Source organism: Carlito syrichta, unplaced genomic scaffold, assembly GCF_000164805.1.
Source record: "Carlito syrichta isolate Samal-C Ts95f unplaced genomic scaffold, Tarsius_syrichta-2.0.1 Scaffold288230, whole genome shotgun sequence".
Lineage (NCBI taxonomy): Eukaryota > Metazoa > Chordata > Mammalia > Primates > Tarsiidae > Carlito > Carlito syrichta.
Window position 1 is genome coordinate 29,826 of NW_007232326.1, and position 19,883 is coordinate 49,708.

Genomic DNA, 19,883 nt, shown 5'->3' on the forward strand with positions numbered 1-19,883 from the left:
AGAGATTCTGATTTAACTGGTTTGGAGTCCCACTAGGGCATTAAGAGTTTTAACACTTCCCAATGTGGTTTATAACATGCAGCCAGGTTTGAAAGTCACTGTGCTAGACAGAGAAAGAACAGACCTTAATTCTGACTGCATGATGAGAGGAGAAAGTCAAATCTTTTTTAAAACATTTTATTTAGAGCTGGGCATGGTGGCTTGCTCCAGTAATCCCAGATACTCAATAGGCAGCCATGGGTGGATTGCTTAAGGCCAAAAGTTCAGCATAGGCAATACAGTGAGGCCCCAACTCTAACAATATTTTTTTAATTAGTTGAGCACAGTGGTGTACATCTGTAGCACTAGCTATTTGGGAGTCAGAGGTAGGAGGATCACATGAGCCCAGGAATTTGAAGCTAGATTAAGCTATGACCATGCCATTGCACTCTAGCCTGAAAGCCAGAGTGAGACTTCATCTCTAAAAATATAAAATAAAAATAAAAAAGGAAATATATTTACTTGCTAGTGATATCATTTGCACTCAATATCTATCCTCTGGATGGTGGAATTGGCTCTCCTAGTGCAGTTGCCTCTTTAATCAACTCAACTTTAGTCTTTATACTATGTCGGGAATGTATGGAGAGAATATAGTCATACTGTTATAATTCCATGCTCTGACCCAGGCAGTCTTCCCAGTGTTATTATGACATGCACACTCACACACACACACACACACACACACACACACACACACACACACACACACTAACACACACACATCACCATCATCATCATCATCATCATCATCGTTAAACAGAACTTCCCACTATCTCCCAGATATCACCTCTGACCTGACTTTGTCTTCTTACTATTTATCCCACCTTGGCTATCCTTCACTCCCACTTCAATCAATCACAGTTCCACCAGTCTTTTAACCCCAGGGATTGATGGTGAGCCAACCTTGATAGCATTCCTCTCTGAACCTCCAGGAGTAAGTCTCCACTCCTAAATGCCAAAGCACTCATTATCTTTAACAAATTCTGTCTATGAAGAAGTTATGAGTACACACATCATATGCTTCCAATCAGATTTTAAGCTCCCTGAGGACAGAAGCTAAGATTCTTTCATTTCTACATGGAGGAATATAAGAGTTAAACATGAAAGCTTCAGGGTCATTCTGCCTGAGTTTATATCCAAACTCCGCCACTTACAAACAGTATGTGAGACTCTTAGACAAGCAATTTGCCTTCTGAGCCTCTTTCATCCTCCTTTGAATGAAGATAACAATAGGATCTCTCAAGATTATTATGAAGGTAAAATGAGGAAATGTATATAAAGCTCTGAGTATAATAATTGCTCTAAATGGCATTGATGGTTATAGGAATCAGCATTTGAGGGACTAAAGTACAGCAAGAAAGATAGTTGTGAAATGACAGCCCCTCTGTGTAGTAAATAGAAGAAAAATAAAAGCTCTCAGATTTGGACAATATTTATTATATTTTCCAACATCACTCCCTAGGACAACTCAAGTTATTACTGCAGTTTCAATTATTCCAGACAGCTAGTCTTGCTTCCTGATAGTATGTAAATTTCCCAGCTTGATGCCATCTCTAAGATTCTAAATTTCATTTTGCACTGACAGCTTTTCTGAAAACTGCCACTCAGAGACCCCTGTGTCCTAAATGCTGTTTCTTTGTGGAATACAACATTTTTAATCAGGTAAAACAGTGATGGAGAGCATGTCAGATAGCCACACAGGATACACTCATTTGTGAAACATGCAATCCTGCTGTTAAGGCTGCAATGAACCAAGACAGCAACAAGCTATTTCTATCTAGTGTTCTGATAGCATTACAGCCTCTGGATCTAAAATTAAATCTATTTTAAATTTAATTCATTTTCTGAGGGATAAATAACAAGAGCCTCTTCTGTATGCAACAGAATCAGACGACTATATGACAGGCAGACAGCCAGGTGAGCGAGGGTGAGGACTCAGAGGGCAGCTTCCTCTGGGACTCCCAGTTGTGAGACTACAACCTCTCCCAGCAAAATGGTCTTGCTGTTTTTAACACAAGTACCAGAGACTTAACAAAGAGTGCATCAGTGTGGAGAGACTGCAGACAAATTGATCATCTGCATTTAGATGGTATATGTAATTTCTTGCTCTCCTTTGTCATCAACCTCACTCTTTCTGCTGGAACCTTTCCATCATCATGTAAACATGTTCAAGTCTCACTTATCCTTTAAAAGAAAAATAGAAGATCCTCCCTTGGTCTCACTCTCTCCTTCAGCTACTGCTCTACTATCTCACTCCCTTCAATAGCCTTGAACTTGCTGTCTATACTCTGTTTCTCTTTCTCATGCATTTCTCAAACCATCACAACATGAATGGTTGCCAAATCTCCTTTCAACATCATAGAAATCATGCTGAGATCACTAATGACTTCCAGGTAGCTAAATCCACTTCTCAGTTTATGTGACACAATTAGCCAAATCCTCCTTCTAAAGACTCCCTGTTTTCAGCTCATAGGCTTCCATCTTCTCTAGGCCTTCCCTTACCTGCTTGACCTCTCCTTCTCTACATCCCTCACAGGAGGTTGGTCCTCCTCATACCTCAAGACTGAGTCTCAGGCCCTCTTTTCTTCCTGATCTTTCTTTCCAGGAGCTCTTGACCACACCCATAAGCTCAATGACTGTTCACTCGATGCCCTCAGCCTACCCAGATTTCCTCTCTGACTAGCACATTTCTAAATGCCAACTCCATCTCTTCTACCTGCATTCCCAAAGTCTGCAAAACAGCATCTTCCAAAAGAGTAGTCACCTCTGCTACTTAGGTTATTACACCAGAAACTCAAGACACATCCATGAACTTTCCCTCTGTCTGGTACACCTTAACAATTGCAGAGCCCAGAGTAAGAGTACAAATGGAGCTCATATGCATAGCTTTTATGTTTGTGTAAAGAATCAACATCATACTTCATTCATGTCAAATCTAGACCAGAATAAAAAGAACTGTATAGTATAGCAAAACATTCCTCAGCCACCATGCACAACTACCCCAAAGACCACATTAACTTATGACTATCCCAGAACAAAGCAAAACAAGAAAACAAACAAGATGAATGCAGAATAAACTGAGAAATTGTACTTTGTTACAAACAATTTCTTTCATTCATGCTATAGACTAGACAAAGATTGTGACAAGCCCACTAATTTGTTGGTTCTTTTACTGAGGCATTTTCTCTGCTCAGATCCTCTTTGCACCGGAAAGCAGTGTTGGTAGTCTTGAAACTGGAGTTTAGGATTATGGTAAGCAATTTGCCTGGGCTGAGAGAAATCTATTTTATAATATCTTTGTTTTAATAAAATACAAAGATATTATTTAATAATATCTTTATTTTGTGTGAATGTTTGTGATACAAGGGATCTTCTAAACCAGGAATTGGCAAATGTTTTCTATAAAAGGCCAGACAGCCTCTGTTGCAACTATTCAACTCTGCCAATATAGAGAGAAAAAAAGCCACAGAATGAATGAACACAGCTGTGTTTCAATAAACTTTTATTTAAAGAAAAATTAAGATGGGCCTGAATGTGGTCCATGGGCTGGAGTTTTTCAATCCATTGTCTAAAGTATAAGGCCCAGAGTAGGGGCCCCTTTGCCCAAAACTAAGGCTAGTATTGCCTTCATCCTCTACTACTAATAAATTATCCTGTTCTATTTTACACCTTAAAGTATATTTCATACACATCCGCTTCTAAACATTTTGCCATCACCACCCTGGTCAAAGCTGCTTTCCTCTCCCACATGGGCTGCATATTGGAATAGCCCCTTTACAGGCCTCTCACCTCCTTGTTGCTCATAGTCTGCCACCCCACCTCTGTAGCTAAGTGACCTTTCTAAAATGCAAATCTGATCACATTGTTCCCTACTTATAGCAAACATACCTTCCTTGAAAACCAAAGCCAGAGTCAAGCATGGTGCCTCAGCCTGTAATTCCAGTACTTTGGGAGGCCACAGGAAGAGGATTGCCTGAGCCCAGACATTCAAGACCTGCCTGGGCAACTTGGTGAGACCTCGTCTCTACAATAAATCACAAAAACTTAACCAGTCATGGTGGCATCTGTAGTTCCAGCTACTAGGAAGGCTAAGGTGGAACGATCGCTTAAGCCCCATGGGTCGAGGCTGCAGTGGCCTTGAGCGTGCCACTGCGCTCCAGACTGGGCAACAAGAGTGAGACTTCAACTCAAAAAAAAAAATGAAAATCAAACCAAAGTCACATAATTCCTAAAAGATCTAAAAGTCAGACTTCCACATGACCCCTCAATTCCCCTACTGGGAATATACCTGGAGGAATTCAAATCACTCTACGAAAAAGATGCCTACACATGTATGTTTATTGCAGCATTGTTCACAATAGCAAGAACATAGAACCAACCATGCTGCCCATCGAAAGAAGGACTGAATAAAAAAATGTGATATATATACATGATGGAATGTTACACAGCCATAAAGAAGGACAAAATCATGAACTTCACAGCAACCTGCATGGACTTAAAGTCTATAATATTGAGCGATCTAGCACAGAAACAAAGAACTGAGTATCACATGTTCTCACTCATAAGCAGACCTTGAACAACTATCATAATACTATAAGAAAAAGATAGGCAGTGGCAGGAAACTGCCCATGGGAGGTGGGGGCAGGGATGCGGGATTGGCAGTGATGGGAATCTGCTTGGGGTGGAGGGGGCACACCTCATCAACAAGGGTATCTGCATGATGACCATTTGTTCACTTAACCGTGAATTGTACCCCACATCTTTCAAATTAAAAAATTAAAAGTAAAAAAAAAAGAAAGAAAGAAAAGAAAACGCCACAGTTTTTAATGTGACCTATTGGCCTCTATCCTATCCCCAAACTATAAGTGGCTTTCTTTCATGTCCTCAAATGTTTAGGTTTTCTTCCTTTCCTCATACTGCCTGCCTCTTTAGCCAGCAAATCCTTACCCTTCATTCAGGACTCCCTAAGGAAGGAATTTTCTGACCTCCCACACTAAACCTTCACCATACTTTCTTTTTAGCCTTTGTCACAATTAAAACTAAATAATTGCTGTGTCATCACTTGCTGAATAAAATGCAGAGTCTACAAGGACAGAGCAATGTCCTGCCTAGTTCATTGTCAGGTGCACCCCAAGTCATGAAAACCTCATTATAAGAGGAGGAGTTAAAGGAATTAAAAATGAGGATGGGGGAGTAGAAGGAGAAGGAGAAGAAACAGGGAGAAGAGAGGGCAGGGAGGATCATGTTCTTCAAACACATTAAGACATTCCAGGTAAAAGTGACAACAAGGGTAGTCTCTATGTGGCTTCAGACAGAGATTACCACAGTACCCACAGCTGGAAGTTAATTGGTTTAGGCTTGGAACTTTTCAGATATATCCAATGATTAAAGCTGTTCAGTGGTGGAACAAACCGGCCTTGTTGTGACAGCCTCCCTAGGACTGTGAGAGGAAAAGGACTTCTCCCCCCTAAGGCTCTGACTGCTTTTGCAAGAACAGGTTGGCAGTCCTGCTCAATTCCTTTGTTTGTTGCTGCTATTATTGTTATGAAATACCCACTCAAGAACTAAAACAGGACACACACATCTCAGTCTCTTATGGTCCTTCCTACACCCCCAAAATTCTCTGTTGTGGGTTGAATTGCATCTCAAAAAGGATACGAGGAAGCCCAAACTGTTCCTCAGAATGTGATGTTATTTGGAGATAGGACCTTTGCAGAAGTCACCAAATTAAAATGAAGTTAGTAGGGTGGGGGAGGGTCCTAATCCAATACAACTGGTGTCCTTTTGAAAGGGGGAAGTTTAGACACAGGAAGATATACACAGAGGGAAGATGATGAGACAGCACAGGGAGACTGTCATCTACAAGCCATGGGGCTACCAGAAGGTAGGAGAGCAGCCTGGAATTATTGTTCCTTACACCCTTTAGAACACAACCCTGCTGTTATGGTCTGAGATGTCTGCCCCCAGACTCATGTTGAAGCTCTAAGTCCCAGTACTCGGAATGTTACTGTATTTGAAGATAGCGCCTCTCAAAGAAGTAACTAAGTTAAAATGAGTTCACCATCATGGACCATACTTCAGTCTGACTGGTGTCTTTGTAAGAGGAGGACATTAGAGCCATAAGAGACAGACACTGGGGGTACACACAGATAGGGAAAAGTCCACATGAGAGCACAGAAAGGAAACGGCCATCTGCAAGCCAAGGAGAGAAGCCTCGGGAAAAACCGACCCTGTCAATGCCTTCATTTTGAACTTCTAGACTCCAGAATGGTGAGAAAATTAATTTCTGTTGTTGAAGCCACCCAATCTGTGGCATTTTATTGTGGCAGCCCCAGAAAACGAATACATTTACCCACAACCCTATTTTGGCACATGTTGCTTTATAATTGTATTAAGCACACGTTTCCCATAAACAACATATAATATTTATTGCATTAGTAGTTTCTTGACTTTATATACCTGGCATCCCATTGCACGTTTCCTTCTCAGCTTGCCCTTTTGCTTAATTCTGTTTGTGAGACTCATCCACGTGCACTCATGCAGTGCTAACCTGTGCTTTTTAACTGTTGATTAATATTCCATTTTATGAGTATGCTAGTGCTGGCAGCCAACTGGATGGGGCTGTGAAGACAAATACTTAGTGTAGCATTGTTTATGTAGCAGTGAATACCTATAAACAACTTAAAAATCCATCCTCATGGCATGGAGAAATACCATCCAATTGGCTGCCAGCACTAGCTCACCAAAGCAGGCTGAAAAGGACTGAGTTTTCTCCCACACTCTCTCTCCCTTCCCTGGCAGGAGGCTTTGCTTCCTCTTCTCCTGCCCTTGGATATTGGACTCCAGAGTCTGCAGCCTTTGGACTCTAGAACTTGTGCGCAGCTTCCTGGAAGCTTCCTAGAGGCTTTTGGGACTTTGGTGTCAGACAGAAAGCTACACTGTCAGTTAACTTGGTTTTGAGGTATTTGGACTTGGACTGAGTCACACTATTAAGTATATTGTTCATCTATTTATTATGTGGTTCTGTCCCTCTGGAGAACGCTGAATAATACATGAACTAAATCCTTTTGAATTCCTTTGTTCTTGGGAGGGGGGTCTTATGAGCTAGCAAGGCAACTCATAAGCCAAACTGTCCAGTACACTAAATTTGTCAGTTAGAGACAGGAGAAAAATCTGCAGGAGGTCTTGCTTCCTAGTCCTGATCATGCCTGTCACTAGGGAAACTGCTTCTCTATATCTGGAAGCAAAGGAAGAGAATCTAGCCCTCAAAACTTACTGGAATGAGTTTTAGAAAGGAAGGGTATCTTCCTCTTTGTATGTTCAGAGAACCAGTTCTGGGCCTAAGTAGACATTAGTTTGGAAGATGGTACGACCCAGACCCAAGAACATGGGCTTTGAAATCAAGTAGACTTGAGCTCACGTCTGGAGCAAGTCACTGCTAGCAATGAGCCTTTGAGCAAATGACCTTGCCTCTGGATGCTACACTCTTCATCTATAAACTGGGCCACCAAACTGGCAGGGCTAGTGAGGATTGGTGCTCATGTATGCAACAAACCCTACACAGAGGAGCTGTGATAGGCAGGAGGCTTTACTTCTAATACCAGTTCTCAAGCCTAGGAATTGGGACTGTTTTTCACAAAAAAGGTTCTGTGTGCATCAAACTTAGATTCACCTGTCTTGAGCTTAAAATGTAGTCAGAATTCTGTGCAAACCTAATGAATCAAAGTATCTGGAGAAGAACTTCTTTGGTCTGCAAGGGAATTTAGGTGTGTCCTAAAGTTTGGGTGTAAGGCCTGATTTAGGGTCTATTGGAAGGATAAACTTTTCCATTAAACTATTACACCAGGTTTTTGCTGCTTTCAAGCACCAGGAAGTTGGAGTGAGAAGTTTCCGCTTGGAGAAGATGACAGTAGAACTGTCAGGGGCTTGAAATACAATTAACACTGTTAGGAAAGACAGGTGCCTCCAGCTTGTCTGTGCCTGTGAAGCCTCTATGGAGACCTGCCACAGATCCCTGATGGTCGGGCAGGCAGCATGAAACCCAGAGAAGGCTGAGTCCTCTCACAGTTTGTCAGTGAGCTTCACTTGAACAAGGCCATTCAGGCTACACACTTAAGTGATGTAGTCCTCATTTCCTCAGCCATCCAAGATTCCTGTGCAAAGTGTGGAGACACCTCTTCCTCCTTTGGTCTTCATGGGGTCGAGTTTTTTCTGGGGAGGCAATGATGCAAAAAGCCAAGCAAGAAAGGGTTCAAAAGCATAAAAGCAAACAATATTTTTAGCAGAGGTTTTCTAAAATGGTAGCATTTGTTTGCAACTTTTTTTTAATGGCAGTGATGATTAACGGAAAAAAATCCACCTTCAGTAGGTGGCTGAGCTTTTATGCTGCCCTTTTGTATAACGTCCACTTTAAAAGGTTAGATTGTGCTGCACTGAGGTTAAAACCATTACTATTTCTCCTATGTCTTGGAATAGATAATAGACTATGTCTGAAGCTTCCAAGAAGGCTGTTAGAGCTAGAAATAAATGTTGTGTGGATTTTCCAATGCCATTGAATGAAGGTGAACTAGTCTGGAAGCAAGTAGAAGGTCAGGTCATAAATCTTACTAGATGCATGCATCTCTAAACGTTCGTATCTATGGAAGGTCAGTTGATTTGCTTAGAGTTCAGAGTAAATGGGTCATATTCTCAGTGGCTCCTAAATCTGGTCTTGCGAGTCTTTAAACTTCCTCTATTTATCTACAAGAGTTGGAGACAGCAGCATTTGGTGGTGGTGGAAAGTGCTGGTAGTACTGACAAGCAACGTGAGCCTAGTCTTTTAAAGTGGCACATTTTCAATAGCTTTGCTGTGAAATGCTGGCATGACAGTTATTAAGAGAATGGTGATAAACCATTAGGAGAAGAGGTGTGAAAGGGAGGTCAACATGCTCAATATGAGTTTGAATCATAGGGGTCAGATGAGGAGACACAAAGAGAGCTGAGGCATTTAAATGTTCTAATGCAAGCCTCAAGACACTCCTACCCTCAGAAGCTAAGGGTGACATCCTTTTACAAGAGCTTGGCACTCCTGATACTAAAGCCTTCTTCAACTTCTGGCTGGTGGTGAGGATAAGGATAAGTAACGAGAAGAAAGTGTCAAAAGTCCTCAAAATAATGAAGCCCCCACCACTAAAAATGCAAACAGAAGTTGAAAAAGTACTTGAGAAGACAGAAAGGGAATCCTATCTTGAGTGGGAAACTCAGAGGTATTTTCCACTGTAAAGATTTCATCAATATTCTTCATACTTAGAACACTCTCTATACTGGTAAGTGTCCAAAAATCCATCTTCCTTCTTACATTCTGAACTCTAGTTGTATTGTGGACTCTATCCTGCCGCACATGATACCAGAATAATTCCTGATTGAGCTGTCTAGATAAACATGGCAGTCCCATTCCCTTTGCCAGTAGGGTTAGTTTAGGAAGGAGCATGTGCACCATGGCCAACGAGATATGAGAGCAAGTCTGGGATCTTCTGAAAATGATTTCCTTTACCAGAAATAGAGACATATAGAAGAAATATCTCTTTCCTTTTTCAAATTTTCATTTATTTTATTTGCTTTTCTTTTTCTTTTTTTAAATTATAAAGATATGGGGTACAATTCAGGGTTAGGTATACAAACATGGATTATGCAGGTACTCTTGTTGATGAGTTATGCCCCTCCTTCCCCTAGCAGTTTCCCTCAGCTGCCAATCCCACCTCCCCCTGACAGTTTCTCACTACTACCAATCCCTTTCTTAAAGTATTATAATAATTGTTCAAGGTCCGCTTATGAGTGAGAACATATGGTACTCTGTTCTTTGTTTCTGTGATAGATCACTGAGTATGATTGACACTAAATCCATCCAAGTTGCTGAAAAGCCCATATGTTTGTCCTTCTTTATGGCTGCATAATATTCCATCGTGTATATGTACCACATTTTTTTAAATCCAATCCAGCTTTGATGGGTGACATGGTTCTTTCCATGTTTTTGCTATTGAGAATAGAGCTGCAGCAAACATACATGTGCTGGTATCTTTTTTGTAGAATGATTTGAGTTCCTCCAGGTATATTCCCAATAGGGAAATTGCTGGATCATATGGAAGGTCAATATCTAGTTCTTTTAGAAATCATCACACTGTCTTCCAAAGAGGTTGCACTAAAAGAAACATCTCTTTCTCTCCTAGACATTGTCTTTTCTGGGCACACTTGGAGCTGCTGAAATCATTATGAGAGTATGAGGGGATCTATAACACCAAGGCAATGGAAATGGGAAATAGGAGATGAAAAACCTGTCCTGATGCTGAATCAACCACTCTTTGAGCTGCCCTATCACAGGTCTTCTGATTAGGTGACATAGTACATTTTTCTAAATGCTTAAAACAAATTGAACATGAAGGTTTTGTTCTTGCAGCTTAAAGTATCCTAACTGATGCAAATATGAACATTCTCGGGTTGATGGTCAGACTTCTCTTTCTGTATCTGCCAATTTCAGTACATATTTCCAACACTAAAAGAACACATGTGCAACATCCAACATCAAATGGGAGATACCTAAAAAAGACAGGGTCACATAAGATCTATTTGGAAAGCATAGCTTTCTCCACACCCAATCTTACAAAACTGAATGAAAATAAGAATAACTAACACTTATTGTCATGCATATTTTAGATTACATAGGCGTTTTACATCAATAATCTCTTTTCATTCTAATTTCCTGGCTAAGACTTATTGATGATGTTGTCTTGAAGATAACAAATTACCTGAGAAATGTTAATAATCATTCTTATTAATCCTAGAGAATGACACCTTTCACTTGGATGCTTTATGGAAAGTATGCTCACATTCATTCTGACATTTTATTTTCCCAACTTTCCAGTATGTGAAAATTTAAAGCAGAGACCACAGAACCAGTAAATAGCAGAGAGAGGAACAGAATCTCGACCTCGCCCAGTTCTCTTTCACTTTGCCACAAATCCCCTATATGCTGACATTAATGGTGACTATTTATAAAGTGGAGTAAAAATTCATCTCGTTGTGGCCTAAAGTCTTGCTAATCAAAGTGAGGTGTATGAGCTAATATCACCTGAGAGCTTTGAAAATTGCAAAATCTCAGGCCATATCCTGGGCCTGCTGAATAAGAAACTGCTTTTGAACAAGATTCCCAGAGATCTGAATACACATCTCAGTGTGAGAAGCACTTGGCTAGAGGATGCAGCCCTCAGAGGAAAGGAAGGCAATCGTAATTACTTATGCTAGTCAGAGGACGTGAGAAAGCCCATGAAAGTGACTTCAAGTGTCTTTTGGAGGTCTGCACAGGATGTCTGGGTAGTGTTTATATGAGTTTAGTGGTGAGTCTTCTGGCAAAAGTCAATCTGGATGCTTTGAGTTCCAAATAACGGAAGACTCATGTTGGCCTAAACATTGGTACTTATACTGAAAAGCTGAGAAGCACACCTCTGAATATAAATACAAAAAAACCAAGAGCACCTGGATCCAACCTGCAGCCTGGAGCTAAGCCAGTCAAGCCCAGATCAGGGCAGTCAACCCCTAGCCAGCCTGTGGAGCAGCACCAAGTGTGAACAAGCACAGCCAGGTGATGGCTGCCTTCAGTCACTTGAGTTCAAGGTGAGAAGCTGACTGGTGGACCAGCTCAACAATGTTTTGGAAGAACTAGTCAGTGCAAACAGACTTCTCTAAACTGAGTAAGAATTGTACAAATTGAAAAGGAGGAGATAAAATTATTAGAAATAATAGAATTATCCCTCTGGAAAACTCCAGAGGAAACTGAATAATTGAGTAATAATGAACTATTATTAATTAATATTAGTTTAAAATATATATGCAATCACGCATCACTTAATGACAGGGATACAATCGAGAAATGCATTTTTGGTGATTTTGTTGATGTGTCAGTATCATAGAGTGTACTTATACAATCTAGATGGTATAGCTTACTACACACCTAGGCTATATGATCCAGACTATGATTTCCAGGCTACAAACCTGTGCAGCATGTTACTGTACTGAACACTGTAGGCAATTATAACACAAGAGTTAAATATGCATAAGTATCTCTAAACATAGAAAAGGTACAATAAATATATGGAATAAAAGATAAAAAATGTTACACCCGTACCAAAAATGGCACTTATCATGAATGGAACTTGTAGGACTGGAAACTTCTCTGGGTGAGTCAGTGAGTGAGCTGTGAGTGAATGTGAAGGCCTAGGACATTACTGTACATGACTGCATACTTTATCAATGCTACACTTTGGCTACATTTATATAAAAATAATTTTCTTGTTCAGTAATAAATTAACCTTAGCTTACTGCAACTTTTTTCCTTTATATGCTTTTAATTTTAAAAAATTCTTTTTTACTCTTTTAAAACCAAGCACAAGAGAGCATAATATAACCAAGAGATATAGCAAACACAAGATGTATGAAGCTGCAGCCGGCATAACACAGCATACTGTTCTACAGTAAGCATTTTTCAATAAGTAGAAGGTCATTCTAAAATAATGATAAAAAGTTTTGTATAGTACATACACAAACCAATAATGTAGTTGTTAAATATTATCAAGTATTATGTACTGTGAGCTACACTCTTATAGAATGGGCCGCACAGGTTTGCTACAGCACAAACATATGAGTAGTACATTACACTACAACATTAAGATAGCTATGAAGTCATTAGGTAATAGGAATTTTTCAGCTCCATTATAATCTTATGAACTACCATCATATATGTGGTCTGTCATTGACTGAAACATTGTTATATAGTGCATGATTATATTCATGATTATATATACTAGCAATAAAACAATTAGAAATTAAGGGAGAAAAGGTTAACAAATTAATATTCACCAGAGCAACAAATATAAAATACTTCGAAATTTCAAGACTGGCCGCAATGACTCGCACCTGTAATCCCAGCACTTGGGGAGGCTGAGGTGGGAGTATCACTTGAGGCCAGGAGTTGGAGGCTGGTTATATAGCTATGATCATGTCACTGCACTCCAGCCTGAGTGACAGAATGAGACGCTATCTCTTTCTTTAAAAAGGAGGAATTTCAAGATTAGTACATAATACAAATAAAGTTAATTGACCAAATGGAGAGGCATGCTATGCCTGCTTTTGATTATAATACTCACTATATTTAGTGAGTATTATATTATATTGTAATTCTCAAATTATCCTGTAAATTAATCCAATTCCAATAAAAATGGCAAAGGATTTTTTGCCAAAAAAAAACAATACTCTAGTTCATTCTAAAAACATAAAAATAGACAAAGAAAATCTAACAGGGGAAGGAGGATATCACCCCAGATGTGTTAGTTTATATTTTTAGAATACATTAATGTATATTATATAGTTATATGTAACATTATGTTATAATGTGTAAATATAGTATATTATATTGTATATAAAATATAACATTAATATATTGATTTATATAAGCTATGACGATTTAAACAACATGACAGCGTAACAGAAACAAATCAACAAAGCACACTAGTTGAATAGACCTTTATGAACCTCAGTTTCCACTTTAAAAAGTGGAACAATAATAGTACCTACTTGAATGCGCTGTCTCAAGGACATAATGAAAAAGTATTTAGTGTGATTTTCACCAAGCCTGGCCTACTGTAAATTTATAAGTCACAAATCTCAACAGAAACAAAAAGGACCATTGAGGGAGGACATCTTACAAGACACTGTCTAAGATGGAATGAAAAGCCACATATCATGGGGTGGAGAATGTCCCGATACAGATTATATAAAAGATTTCAGGAAACAGAGGTGGACCAGTTTCCCAAGTAATGATTGAACTTCTCCCCAGATGTCTTCTACACAAACAAACAGACCACAGAAAAAATAGATGAAAATATAGACCTCAAAATGTAGTTCAGGGGAGGAGGAAAAAAACACAACTCGAATTTATACATGACTAGGATAAAAGAAGTTGGCATGTTAATTTTGTACAATACTTCAAACAGGAGGCAAAAAAAGATGGAGTGAATAAATGATCCTCAGCAACAAAAATAGCACCAAAAAAGTAGGCAAAGGAATTAGTCTGGAGAAAAACATTATCCAAGAAACCCAAAGACATTGACCTATAGATTACAAATTCAACAAAACTGTAGTTGAGAGTCAAGAAGACAAAATAAAAGAATAAGATTAAAAGGTAGAACAAAGAAAAAAATTTGAGGATCATAACAATACTATTTGAGGTCTAATAATATTTTAGAAAGAACGAGAATTATACTGTCAAATATTAAATTAATGACATAAAGAAAGAGCTTGAGGTATTCTCAGTGAATGGAAAAGACAAAGAAGTTAAAGCAATTACAGAGTAGATAATTAATATAGAAGACAAAGAAGAGTCAACATAAAGCTCATTGGGGCTCCTATAATTAAGAACCCAAAAAGTGGGAAAGAAAAATATTTAGAGACATAACACAGAAAAATTTCTCCAAGAAAAGAAAAATAGAATCTACATACAACATGTATGGGGAATAATAAGTGACAGAAAGTGTTGTCTTCAAGACAGTGCCTCACTTAATTATTTAACTTCAAGGATGAAAACAGAATCTTTAGCCCTCCTGACAAGAAAATAACAGTTCAGCTCAGGAGAAAAAGTGAGGCTGGCTTCAATTTCACCACAATAAATCTCAGTGCCAGAAGACCATGAAGCAATACCTAAAGGTTCTGAGGGAAATAGAGTGTGAACCAAAAATATATCCAGCCAAGTTCATTTTCAAGTTTGAAAGTAAGTGAAGAACTCAATATTATGCCACTCTTAAGACACTGTATGAGAAACAAAACACAATTATTCTTATTTCTCTCTCGATGGTTTCCTTTTGCCTAAAATTGAAATAATTATTAAGATCTAAAGTTTTGTGTGGTGAAAATTTCTTCAGATTCACTTTATCTTCTCTTTCTTCAGTGAAATGAAAGTTAATCGCTTTTATTAAAATATAAAAACATTACAAGAATTTCATGCCGCATAAGACTTAGCAGAATTACTACTTGGGGAGATCCTTTTAGTCACCAAATGCAAAGCAAATTCATCACACATCAAACACACACATACATCATTGTTGTATGACTTGAGTGCTACAAACTCAGCAAGACGTATATGTTTCTGTCTATAATTAGACATTCTGTTTGGTAAGGTAGAACACATCTTTTAGCAGGTCTATATCTTTGCTACATACTTCCTTAGGTCAGTAGTTTGAAATGAGGATTACCTATGAGAATCACCTACAAAGATTTCTTTTTTCTTTTTATAATACAGAGATCTTGTCATGTATTCTAACAGTGTTTTTATTTCCAGTTGTCCAAAACTACTGATTTAAAGAAAAATATTTTTTCTGATGTAGGAACTCAGACTTCCCTGTACCTCCCTGTGACTCCTAGTTCTTGCAGAGTTCTGTGTGTTCTTATTTACTTAGCGGTTCAAAGATGTCCAGAAGAAAGCAGCACAGTGATATATGGCTCTTTCTTCCCCTTTAAGAAAAGGAGACTCGGGAAGGAAACTGGAATGATTGTGTTGCATCCTGACTTAATAGCCCAGACCTTGGGAAAAGTACTTATATTATCCCATGGTATTCTTTGCAAGAGTGATGTCTTCAGTAGAGTGAAATGGCAAGGCCACCCCTTTGTAGGCGCGAAGTTCATTCCAAAGGAAATGGCTGTAGTCCTCTTTTTAAAAAGATTGATCCTAGGATAAGACAGGAAGACTTGGTTTATGGATCTCAGACTGGCTTAAAGGTGAACTTTCTTCTCCCTTTGGGGGACTCCTGCATTTGGGCCTGAACTTGACGGGTAGAGAGTTGCACAGAGCCTCCCAATGGGGAAGGAAAGAGTAGAGAGTGTGGTGGTGAAGGGACCATGGAGTCTGGCCGTCTGGATTCGGATACCACTCTGTACCTATTAACTGTGTGCCCTTGAGCAGGTCACTGAATCTCTTAGTGCTTTAGTTTCCTCATCCATAAAATGAGAATCATAATGGTACATAGAGTTTTGGTGATGATTAATGGAATAATACACACAAAATGCTTGGAATAGTGTCTGGCACATGATAAGTATACGATAAATGTCAGCTGTTGCTTTTATTACGTGGAGCAAGAAGAGAGGGGTAAAGACCCTTCCAAATTGGACTAGACAGATTGAGAGAGTTATTGTAAGTCATAATCAGTCTTTTGGTAAAAAACTCAGTCAGAGTTATGGTCTTGTCTTTGTATCATTAGGAGGAAAGGCCTTTCTCTGCACTTTCCCACATCCCCATCCTCATTGCCCCAAGGCCAGGCGGTGGCAGTGTGGTCACTAGCAGCTGACCTACCAAGGTGGCAGCACTGTGAGGTACACAGCATCCTGTCAGAAACTGGTAGGGAACACTTTCCGGAGGCCTAATTTCCTGTAATCAAGCCAGCGGGGGCTCTCATCATCAAAACTTCACTATTGAAAGGAAATGAATTTTCCCTCAGTCACAAAGTGATAAGGCTTCCCATTTGGATTATTCAAGTAAAGGCATCCCAACACAACAGGTGCTCCAGACAGGGTACCAGTGATAAACTGCAGGACCACAGCACCTGGGCCTCCCTGCTCTGTGGTGCTGTGGCTGGGAATGACCTGGGACGAGCCCTGCTGCCCTCTTGCCCTGCATCACAGCTGTGGAGGTGTGAAAGCTGAGAGCCCAGATGCCAGGAGCGCTCACATGCTTTAGATTAATCTCCGAGGACAATCACGGATGTAGGACAAATGATGATGTGCGCAGAAAGGGTGATTATTCATTACTGAAACTTTGGAATACTCTCCAGCCAGTGCTAAAATGATAAAACAACAACAAAAAGAGCCTCCTTTCTGCTGGGCAAGCCCCCAGTAACCTTTGCCACTGAACTAAAAGCTTTCAAAGGGTGAACAGAGGAGCCATAAATCTCAGAGGCGACGTTAAATATTTGTCACTGAAACACTTAAGACTTGTTTCAAACCCATTCCTTTCTGAAAGTTTATAACAAATAACTGGGTGACTTAACCTCCACAAGAGCGTCTCCTTTTTCACTACAAATGGAAACAAATGGTCTATAAAGAGCAGGACCCTGCTGATGGGCAATTCTCAGCCACTGTGTGGTCTCCCAGCCCTGCCCAAATGGGCGAGTCGCCCCTTTTGTTTAGGTTAAACTAGCTCTTGCATCCATGACATTAGGGCAGCAAAGGTTTTAACTGGACTTTCTTTTAAACTGCCCATTAATCTTCCCTCCCCTCACCCTGCTGAATGAACGAGTAAAGTAAATTATTTACATTCTGATGTTTCAAGAACTCTCCCTACATTAAGCTCTCAGTTGAGCCTCAAACATCTTAGTGGTGTTTTCCTCATGCCTACCCTGTCTTTATCATGACTGCCTCACTTCTCAGAGAAATCACCTGTTGGACTGAAATAATATGACGGGGTTATCAATCTCTTCCTAACAACCTTGTGTGCCCTAAGCATATATATCAGAGAGGAAATGTTTTTAACCAAGTTCCAATTGTACCACGTTCCAAATATGAGTGTCCCGTTGGTACCTGGCATCCTAGAGTTTGTTTGCTCTTCAGTATTCCGCTATTAAGGTTCAGCACCCCTGCACATTGGACACTTTTCTACAGCTGTTGTTTCTCATCAGAGTGAGGGGCCAAGGACTTGGTTTAGAAGAACAACGTTATCATCTGTTATCAGTCCTGCGGGTGCAGTTAGACAAGCCGCCACCTACTTGGAGAGTTTTCAAGTATGTGACTGAGAGGTGGTGCAGTAGAAAGGCAAAGACCCAACAATAAAGCTCCCATTCAATCCTGAAACGCGCCTTCAGATAATTCATTTCTCTGGTGTGAGTGAGAAACATAAAGAAATAGGTTTGTGCAAGGTATTCAAGAAGAAGATGCCAGGAAAGGCTACTGAAAAGAAATGCATAAAACAAGGTCAAAGAAAGAAACAAGAGTTGGAAGCACAGACCGTCACAGGCATCAGGAAATCTCTGCTGCCAGCAAAGAACGATTTCCTATTAAGTCTAAATTAATAAAGTAACTTTTAATTAGAGGAAGATAAACCAAGCAATATCTATTAGGACAAAGATGAGTTTACGAAGCATCTGTTCTTCCCTCCCTTAATATGCTGCCTCATTCATTTCCTTGGGCCTGAATTTCTTTCGACCTTCTTTACAAGTTCTTAGCTTCATGTAAGAAGCATTGGAATTTAAAGTCTGCACCTATATAAGTCATATTTGGCTGACTCTTGCCCAGATTTTACCATGAACTAAAGACATTTAGTTCCCTGAAAATCACCCTCACCCATGGATTATTTCAATATGCTCCCAAGGAGAATAATGTCAGCTCTGGCTTTGCAAATGGATGGTGGTCATCATTTTCTTCCTCTGATACTTTGGCACTAATGATGTCCTGAGGCATCAAGGCCCCCTCTGATTCTTGTCACGGGCTTCAGCTGGGAACTGTCATCTCCCACTATGCACCACAATGAATACAGAATGCCAAGGTCCACTGTCTTCCCAGGTCTTTAGTGCTCCAAAACTCCCTGTAAAATTCTCCTTTCCTTTTGTACCTCTGTCTGTTTTATGAACAACAAAGAAATGCTGCTTGTGTTTCAATATCTTACAGTTATTGGCCAAATAATTCTTCCAGTTTCTGCTCAAATACTTCTTCCTTGCTAGTTCCCAGATAGCAACCAGCATCAGAATATAAGTCTGAGTGCACAACACTGCCTGGTGCTCAGATTCCTTTCGCCCTTATACTGCACATGGGCTTGGTACTGGGCCAAGCTTATCTACAGAGCACTTTATGCCAATCAACTTCTGGTGGCCTGTTCTACCAGTTACCCAGACATATGTAAATTCTACCAGTAGACAACAGCTGAGACTTGAACTGGAGGACTCCACCCTTTGCCTGGCAAACAACAGGGCTACTTAACTCATACTAAAAGCTGTCCTGTCTCTTTCAGGCAGTTCTTTTTTACCCCCACTCTTCTTTATTTCTGGAGAAATTTCTTAATACTGGCTATAGACCAATGGCATCCAGAGTGCCTGCATTGTTTGCTAAAAGCACAGATGCCAGGTCCACTTCCAGAGCTTCCAAATCAGAATCTCTTTGTTAAGACTCAAGCATCTTTTTCTTTTTACGTTTTTTCAAATGATTCTTTCTGACAACTCAGTTTGCAAAGGACTGTTTCAGAGCTCCATTCTAATTTCAGTCTAGTCTGAGCACACCTTCCCCTCATCAAAATCTAATTCTAGAATATCATTCTTTCTCAGCCTTCTCAGATTTCTATAACAGGTGTATTATGGCCCTTCTCCATGTCTGCTGTTTCTACTAGACTGTCTCAAGCTGTGTCTGAGCTAATGTCTTTGCTGATCATTCAAACACTTGTGGAGCTAAAGGAAGGAGGGGCATGTTGTGATTCAGATACAAGGGCTCTACCCCAGATCAGATTCAACATACCCAGAAGTGGGGGCCAAGGAATTTTTTTTGCTTGTTTGGAGAACAACCCAGGTTTGGAAACCTTAGCAAGATTTAGCAGTTTGATTTTTTTGGGGGGAGGGGGATGGGCCAATATGTGTTAGAAGCAATTATCTTACCACACAACCAACAGATTTACTTATGATAAAAATTAAATTTTAAAAATTCACTACCTTTGCAAGGCATCCGAAAATAAAGTAGATTGATGGATGGGTTATAGGAAGGATAGGTGGACAGACACAATATGGTAAGGGAAATCTCATAAAATGTTAATAGTAGACAAGGCCTGTTGGCTCATGCCTGTAATCCTAGCA